This window comes from Schistocerca piceifrons, chromosome 6 (assembly GCF_021461385.2).
Source record: "Schistocerca piceifrons isolate TAMUIC-IGC-003096 chromosome 6, iqSchPice1.1, whole genome shotgun sequence".
Classification (NCBI taxonomy): Eukaryota; Metazoa; Arthropoda; class Insecta; order Orthoptera; family Acrididae; genus Schistocerca; species Schistocerca piceifrons.
In genome coordinates, this window is record NC_060143.1 from 245,325,853 (window position 1) to 245,333,789 (window position 7,937).

Consider the following 7,937-nt stretch of genomic DNA (forward strand, 5'->3'; position numbering starts at 1 on the left):
GCAGACCGCCGCGATGCTGTGCGGTGCGGTGCAGGCTGTGTCGAGCCCGCCCACCCGCAACCCTGGCTGCTGCCCGCCTGTACTGTGATGCGCCGGGCCCTGCTAGCGCTTCCTAATATATCGCTCAGGTGGCAGCAACTTGGGCCGTCACGTCAGCTTCGGAGCCCGAACGAGGTCGTGCGGTCGATTCCGCGGGGAGTCGGGGGCAAGTGAGGGAGATACTTGGCTGCAAGCAGGAGCGACCCGCTGGCAACAAATCAGGGATGCCATCTCTAGCAGGCAGACGGCCGCTGCAACACCGCGCCGAAGTTGGCAGCCCTATCAGTTAACGCCCTCCTCGCCATCCAGAGGTTAATCAGCCTCATAAGATCCGAAGTCTTAGATAAGATCGGCGAGGTTGATGCCGAGTTCCTTCGCGTCCTGAATGCATTCGATACAATATGGGCATTGTTAGCTAGTGAAGCAAATACAGTGACGCACACTAATTATTCGGTCGCTCATTAATAACTACCCTTTGCGACATACTTGCCCTTTGGTTCAAAGAAAATAGCGTACTTGTCCTGTAGAGGTCGTGTGTACAGTAGCCACGGGCAGTGTGAATGTAAACACTCAGCGACATGTAGTGCTATGTACAGGTGAAGTAACAAAGGGGCGCAGTCGAACAGTGAACAGCGTCAGCTAGTATTTTTCACCGTTGTTGTGACCGTAAAAAATTTTTATTTTTATTCTTGCTTTTGTGACCATAATAAGAGGCCACGCTCCATAGCCAAACAGCCAGCCGACATTAAGGGGGTAGGACGTCAAACGGGCTGACTTGGAGCAGGAGAGGCACCATAGGACATTTTAATTTCCACTGTCTATACTTTTACAAATAAATTCATAAAACTTTGTCAGCATGACCAGGAAGGATTCAGGATTCACACTCATAGCAGTGGAAGTTCAAAAACATAACAAAATAATTTTTTTACATGTGAAATTTCATCATTTTTTCGCTTACTGTTGGCTGCATTTGTTGCTATAGGTCCATTTTTCTTTACAAGTAAGAGAGATTCTTGATTAATTTTGCACAGCATACAAACCATACTTACAGGTGTATGAAACTAGAATTTTCCAAATCTATTACAAACTGTGGTAAAAATTGAGATAATTAACTACAAAATTTGATTTTTTTCTGAACATAAAGTTTAAAACGTAACAGCTCATTCATTTTTTCATAAATTAAATAGATTCTAGAGTTTCAGACATCTGTAAGTATGATTTGTATGCTGTGAAAAATTCATCGAACAGTCTCTCTTACTTATGAAGAAAAGTGTACCTATAGCAACAAATGCAATAAGTGAAAAAATGATGAAATTTCACATGTAAAAAAATATTTTGTTATGTTTTTGAACTTCCGCTGCTACAAGTGTGAATCCTGAATCCTTCCCGATCATGCTGACAAAGTTTTATGAATTTACTTGTAAAAGTACAGGCAGTGGAAATTAAAATGTCCTATGGTTCCTCTCCTGCTCCAAGTCGGCCCGTTTGACGTCATACCCCCCTTAAGAAATAGTCTACCACGACGTAGGGACAAGATAAGCGGCAGAGGCTGCTAAGTATGGCTTGTTGATCAAATAACTTAGTGTTTGACTTCCTGTCAGAGGAAGCAGCATGAACCAAACTTTCGCAATGGAAGATGCAAACACCAGGGCGATAACACAACAAGCAAGAGTGTCAGTCACATATGGAAAAGACACGTGTGGCACCAAATTAAGTTCCGTGCAGCTAGAAACGAAAGTGTCGTGTGGAACCGAAGGCATTCTTGCTCAAGCCGACCAATTAGAAACGAGAGTGTAGTGTGGAACCATAGGCAATCTTGTGCAATCCGATCACTTAGAAATGAAAGGGTCGTGTGAAACAAATTAACTCGTGTGCACCCAAGTACATGAGAAAAGAAATAAAAGGCCAGGCAGCGGAGTAGCTAGAGGCAGAGATTCAGATGCAGGTTCAGAGCCAGTCCCGGTTGTTTGGAGATTCTGCAGTGAGATGCCGGAGGGGCCAAGTAGGCCCATAGCAGCCGATACAGCTGATAAGGACTTCAACTATGAAAAGGCAGTGATAGACTCTGGTGGACACTCAGGAACTGTATAGCTGACCCATTGTCGTTAACGTGCCGACTGCGCTACGCAGTTCGCGCTTACTTCATTCTGGTATAGTGAGGCTGTGTCAGAACGCGACACCGTGCTAAAGGTAAAAGTTGTCGTAAAATGGCTGAAACATTACAAATGAAGAAAAGTACAGTTTCCGATATAATCGTAAGAATGTGGGAGGAAGACAGGATTGACAGTCTACAACATACAGGAGGTCCAATAATGTTTTCTGTGCAAGAAGAGTGTTATATCATCACAAAAACTAAAAAGCACCCCACATTAAGTGCTCCAGAATTCACTACTGAGATTGCCAAAGGCAGGAATCAAAGTGCATCCCGAAACAATAAGGAAGGTGTATAGAGGAGGTCACTTCCACGTCCGTATTGCAAGACGGAAGCTCTTCATAAGTAAAATAAATCAAAAAAGGCTGTTTGCCAAAGAGTATGTTAGAGACGGCAATATTTGTTGGAATGACGTTATATTTGCTGACGAGAGTAAGTTTAACATATTTGAACGTGACGGGAGACAACGGTTTGGCAGCGACCTTACACTGAGCTTCAAGAAAAAATCTCAAAGGAAGTGTGAAGTATGGCGATGGACATGTCGCCGAATGGAGTTGGTTCAAATGGCTCCAAGCGCTATGGGACTTTACATCTGAGGTCATCAGTCCCCTACACTTAGAACTACTTAAACCTAAATAACCTAAGGACATCACACACATCCTTTCTCGAGGCAGGATTCGAACCGTAGCAGCAGCGCGGTTCTGGACTGAAGCGCCTAGAACCGCTCGGCCACAGAGGCCGGCAATGGAGTTGGTGAATTGGTTTTTGTTGAGGGCAAAATGGACCAGTTTGGGTACCTCAGAATACTGAGCAACAATTTGCAACAGAGCGTGGGGACTGGGGACAGTTTTAAGTTTTATAAAGATAACGAGCAGAACATACGGACTGGAATTGTTGATGTGGTTATTGTTTTGTAGGCAACGGCCTTGCCGCAGGGGATACACCGGTTCCCGTGAGATCACCGAAGTTAAGCGCTGTCGGGCGTGGTCGGCAGTTGGATGGGTGACCATCCAGGCCGCCATGTGCTGTTGCCATTTTTCGGGGTGCTCTCAGCCTCGTGATGCCAATTGTGGAGCTACTCTACCTATTAGTAGCGGCTTCGGTCAAGAATACCATCATAACAACCGGGAGAGCGGTGTGCTGATGCCACGCCCCTCCTATCCGAAACCTCCACTGAGGATGACACGGCGGTCGGATGGCCACTCTTGGCCTGAAGACGGAGTGGTTATTGTTTTGTAACACCCCTACCGTTGCTTGGACGATTTTTGCGTGAGTTCGCCCCTGACAAACAACTTACAGAGAAATTGGGAGTGGAACTGTACGAAAAAATGGATAACGCTAGATTTAAATGTGGCCCTGTCACCCGTAATTAATCTGCGGTGGTAACGTTGACGATAAATCACACCTGTTTTTACTTCCAAACATGAACGATCACGAACACTTAGGGTGTTCAATGACATCAAACACACATACAAAAATAAAAAAAGCAAATGGGTGAATTCAGGATCAACTGCTGAAAGTAAAGGCCCTACTGAATCACAATAATTTTATTATAGCCTTCAGATCAATGCTGAATAAAACACAATGAACAATTTACAAATTATCCTCCTGACTGGCATTGGCAGTGAACTGTGTTAACATTGGTCCGAAACGCGATCACTTATAACTTGGCTGACCGACTGACATCGACACAAAACGTAAAATACGAAGAACCACTACACCCCAAAGGACCGTGAAACCTCTGTGGAAACAGCAATTGCAACTGATTCAACTATTTAACGTTACTCCTAACACAGGCCGAAGCGGGAGCGATCTCACCATAATGTTCCAGTTGCAGCGGCGGTCTCCGACGGCGACGGCGCGGCTCTGCGGTTGGCGTGTGGCGTCTCGGAAAGTACACTCCTACACTACTCGGACAACAAACCGCTGTCCATACACTTCTCTATTTGCAACGATCACGATCTTCCCGGCAGCAAAGAGCTGGCGCAGCTAACGTCCACTCAGAACGAAAGACCAAGAAGGGAGACCACTTGGCTAACGTCCTCTCAGTACGAGAGCCCAGAACGGGAGACCACGACAGAGAGTCTAGCAAGATAGCTCTTCACCTTTGTTTTCTCACCTCAACTTTTACCGAGCGAATCACATCACTAGACGCTCTCAAAATACCCAGTTTGGCAGTGCCGACCAATCTACGGCCTGGGAATAGAAATATTTTCCACAATTCTTTTATTTTTACAAAATTTCACAAGCAAACTCCGCCCTCGCCGGCAGGGAAGAAACACAGCTATGGGCAATAAGACGTTTACTGGAAGTTTTCTCCCAAGAGACCACTCGAGACCGGCAAGATTCCCTGTCATAGCGAACACAGATTCTTGCATTGAAAGTTTGTTATTCAGAACTCCTAGCCTGCCCCACTTGAGTTACTCGAAGGCGTAAAATTAGTGGGACATAGACGAGAGCAATCACAGGGAAGCCCGTCCAGTTATCCACTAATCTGTTTTGGTAAACACTTGAGCACCTGCAGCCGAACGTCCTTCAGAGGTTGGTGACCTCTGTGGCCTCTCTAAACGGATTACAGAAATCCCCCAGTTCACCATTCATAGCGTTAGGCTGTGGCCTTCGGCGGCTAGACGGGGACATAGCCGAGCTCTGTCTCGTGTACTACCTTTCCGCAAAATCTTATAATTTCAAAATCGCGGAATTCTCGCGTGCCGATACGTTTCCACATAGATTTCCTACACCGTAATTTAGAATATTACTTCAACAAAACCTAAAGTGTCACGTTAACTGGACTCATGTAAGGTGTAAGGCCGTTGCCACCCTACAGTTTAACCATCGAAAGATGCTTCATCCGTCCCCTTAATCAACAGACTTGAATGTGATTGAGAATCTTTGGGACAAACTTGATAAACAAATAAGGAAAACATCAATCACATCTACAGCTGAAGAAGAGACTGCAAGGAGAGTAGCAAAAAATAACTCCCGAATTCACCCGGAAATTAGTGGAGAGAGTTCCAAGTCGCCTCAGGGAAGTAACTAAGGTGAAAAGAATGTCTAACAGATACTGAACGTTTAGACCATAAGTAGAAAGAAATGCGTCGGAATAATTGGACAATATTGTTTTTGTCTTTGATCGTGTTTCTTTCTCGATGGATATTTAGTTCTTACATTCATTGCGGGAACTTCTATTTCCTATATACCAGAGCTTTATTATTACTGAAATCGTTAATAAAAACAATCAAACACCGCCCGAACAGGCGCTGAAGACCTAACTGACCGACCGGCCGCCATGTCATCCTCAGCCTTTAGGCGTCACCGGATGCGGATGCGAAGGGGCATGTGGTCAGCACACCGTTCTCCTGGCCGTTGTCAGTTCCCGTGAACAGAGATTTAATTATTCTATGCTCTAACAAATATTTTGACTGTTTTATTTGATCGTCTGGTTCTTTCACGTCAACTTCCTGTCGAACTGTAGGACGTCTCTTGAGCCTCAAACCGCCTTCCTCTTCCGCAAGGCAGCTATAAAATCTTCCACAGAGCGGCCACAATTTCGACGTGCGCCGACGGAATCAAAATTCCTCTATCGATACTGTGAGATGAGATGACAGGTGCGGCGAAAACGGGAAAGCTTGACAGGCGCTGAGATCCAAGTCCGCAGACAGGCAGGCGTAGTTGTTGATGAGGGTTTGATTTGGTTCTGTCAGAATTGAGGAGATGACAACCGAGTCTCTGCTGTTGGCAGGATGTGCCGACCACGATGCAAACTGCGGCTTTTAGGAAGGATGCAGGTTAACTGGAATTTGCCCATCACTCGTTTCACGGCTACCCCAGTTAAAGAACTAGGACCAACAAAGCTAGGAATAACACTTTGTGAAAGAGAAAGACGAGGTAGGAAAGGAAGTTTAACGATCCACTTTGAACGCGAAATAATATTTTAGATAGAGATGATACTTCTTCACAAACAAGTAATTCACAAACCCATTAAGTGATCGATACGAAGTGTCACTGACAGCATTTGTTCAAACGAATAGAAAGATAATATCAAACTTTTATCAAAACAAAATAATACGCACGTATTCCGCAAGCCAATCGTCGGTGCCACAAAAGAAAAACGAGGACACCACATTAAAACTGGTGGAATAGGTCTACTAATCCACGTATACAACTCCAGAGTTACCGATATGTTTCAATATAATTTTTATTCATCTGAAGTTCCGTGCATGACGGGGGAAACAATATGCAAGAAAAATGGTTCAAATGGCTCAGAGCACTATGGGACTTAACATCTCAGGTCATCAGGTCCCTAGAACTTAGAACTACTTAAACCTGACTAACCTAAGGACATCACACACATCCATGCTCGAGGCAGGATTCGAACCTGCGACCGTAGCGGTCGCGCGGTTCCAGACTGAAGCGCCTGTAACCGCTCGGTCACCAGCGGCCGGCCACAATATGCCAGACTCTTAGTTAATCACAAGAGAACTGGCGTACTATAATACGTTACACAGTTACAGGAATCATCGAGTAAGTTCGAGCTGAGTAATGTAGCTAGATGTATTGTTTCATCAGCGGTACACTTTCATTCGTTATCCCTAAAGATTTTCCTACTAATGACTGATGTACAGACAGGGACTTTCCAGCAAAGGGAACGTCAGTTGGGAATATCTGGGAGAGGCTTGTAAAATTCCCTCGTGTGCTCGCCGTTTTATAAAAATTCGTAGATTTGGAAATACGACTGTTGCCTTGCTTTCTGGACCTCGTCGTTGTTCCGGCGTAAAGTCAAGCGCCGGCACACCAGTCGGAAACGACAGAGCAAAGAGGTCAGTGAAGAAGACTCTGAAGTGCGCCGATACTTTGTCCGTCGTCATAGCCTCGTCATACAGCAAGGAGTTGTAACGCCGGAAATGCATATTCTCCTGTTTCCATCTATTGTACTATAAATTTTTTCCTTATTTTTTGTCTGTAGGTCTGACATCTCGGTGTCTTTACATATTGTAATTGTTTTACAATTTATATATATATATATATATATATATATATATATATATATATATATAATATGCCTTTATGTCGATGTATGATTGGTTTGTTTTGTAAATATTATTTGTATTTTTACGCTGGGACTTGCATAGGGAAAACTATGCTATCGAACGAATACATCGATAGGTCGTGTGGAGAACCAAAGTGTTTAGGATCTTTGGTAGGGTTAACTCTGCCACGTGGAGCGCGGGCAGGGCAGAGTGTGGCTGGAGTAGGGCGGTGGGGCAGGTGTGTTGAGTGACGTTACCGCGAGTTGCCGCGCTTTCGGGGTTTGGCAGCTTGTAATTGCGCTCGACTTGCTATGATAGTTTCTGGCACGGAGTCGCGGACGGGAAACATTAGCTGGCACACATCAAGAGCCCGTTTCGCCTGGAGATTGTGTCGAGAAGAAGGCGCGCCAACATCCAGCTTCTGCAACAGCGACGGCCGACAATAGGTGACTGTCGCCACCTCCTCGATCGACGACTTCAAACCTCCAATCAGGCAACAAGGAATACTGAAAGTACGTAAAGTTTTAGAACTGTATGGTAGACCTCAGCGTTTCAAACTGTTCCATTTGCATCACTAAAATACAGCAACTTAGCATGAACCTTTGTTGCTCATTGTCCCAATTGCATTACCAAGCAGGGTTCTCTCCTTTTCCAAAATCAACCCATGTGTCCTTGATATTCAAACGCCAGCATTGAAGTAATATCATTCCATTTCG

At 44.9% G+C, this 7,937-nt stretch overlaps 1 pseudogene; it reads left to right on the forward strand.

The window, feature by feature from the left end:
* The first annotated feature begins 3,107 nt into the window (after window positions 1–3,107).
* Window positions 3,108–3,225, forward strand: LOC124803629 (annotated as a pseudogene).
* The last annotated feature ends 4,712 nt before the right edge of the window (window positions 3,226–7,937 follow it).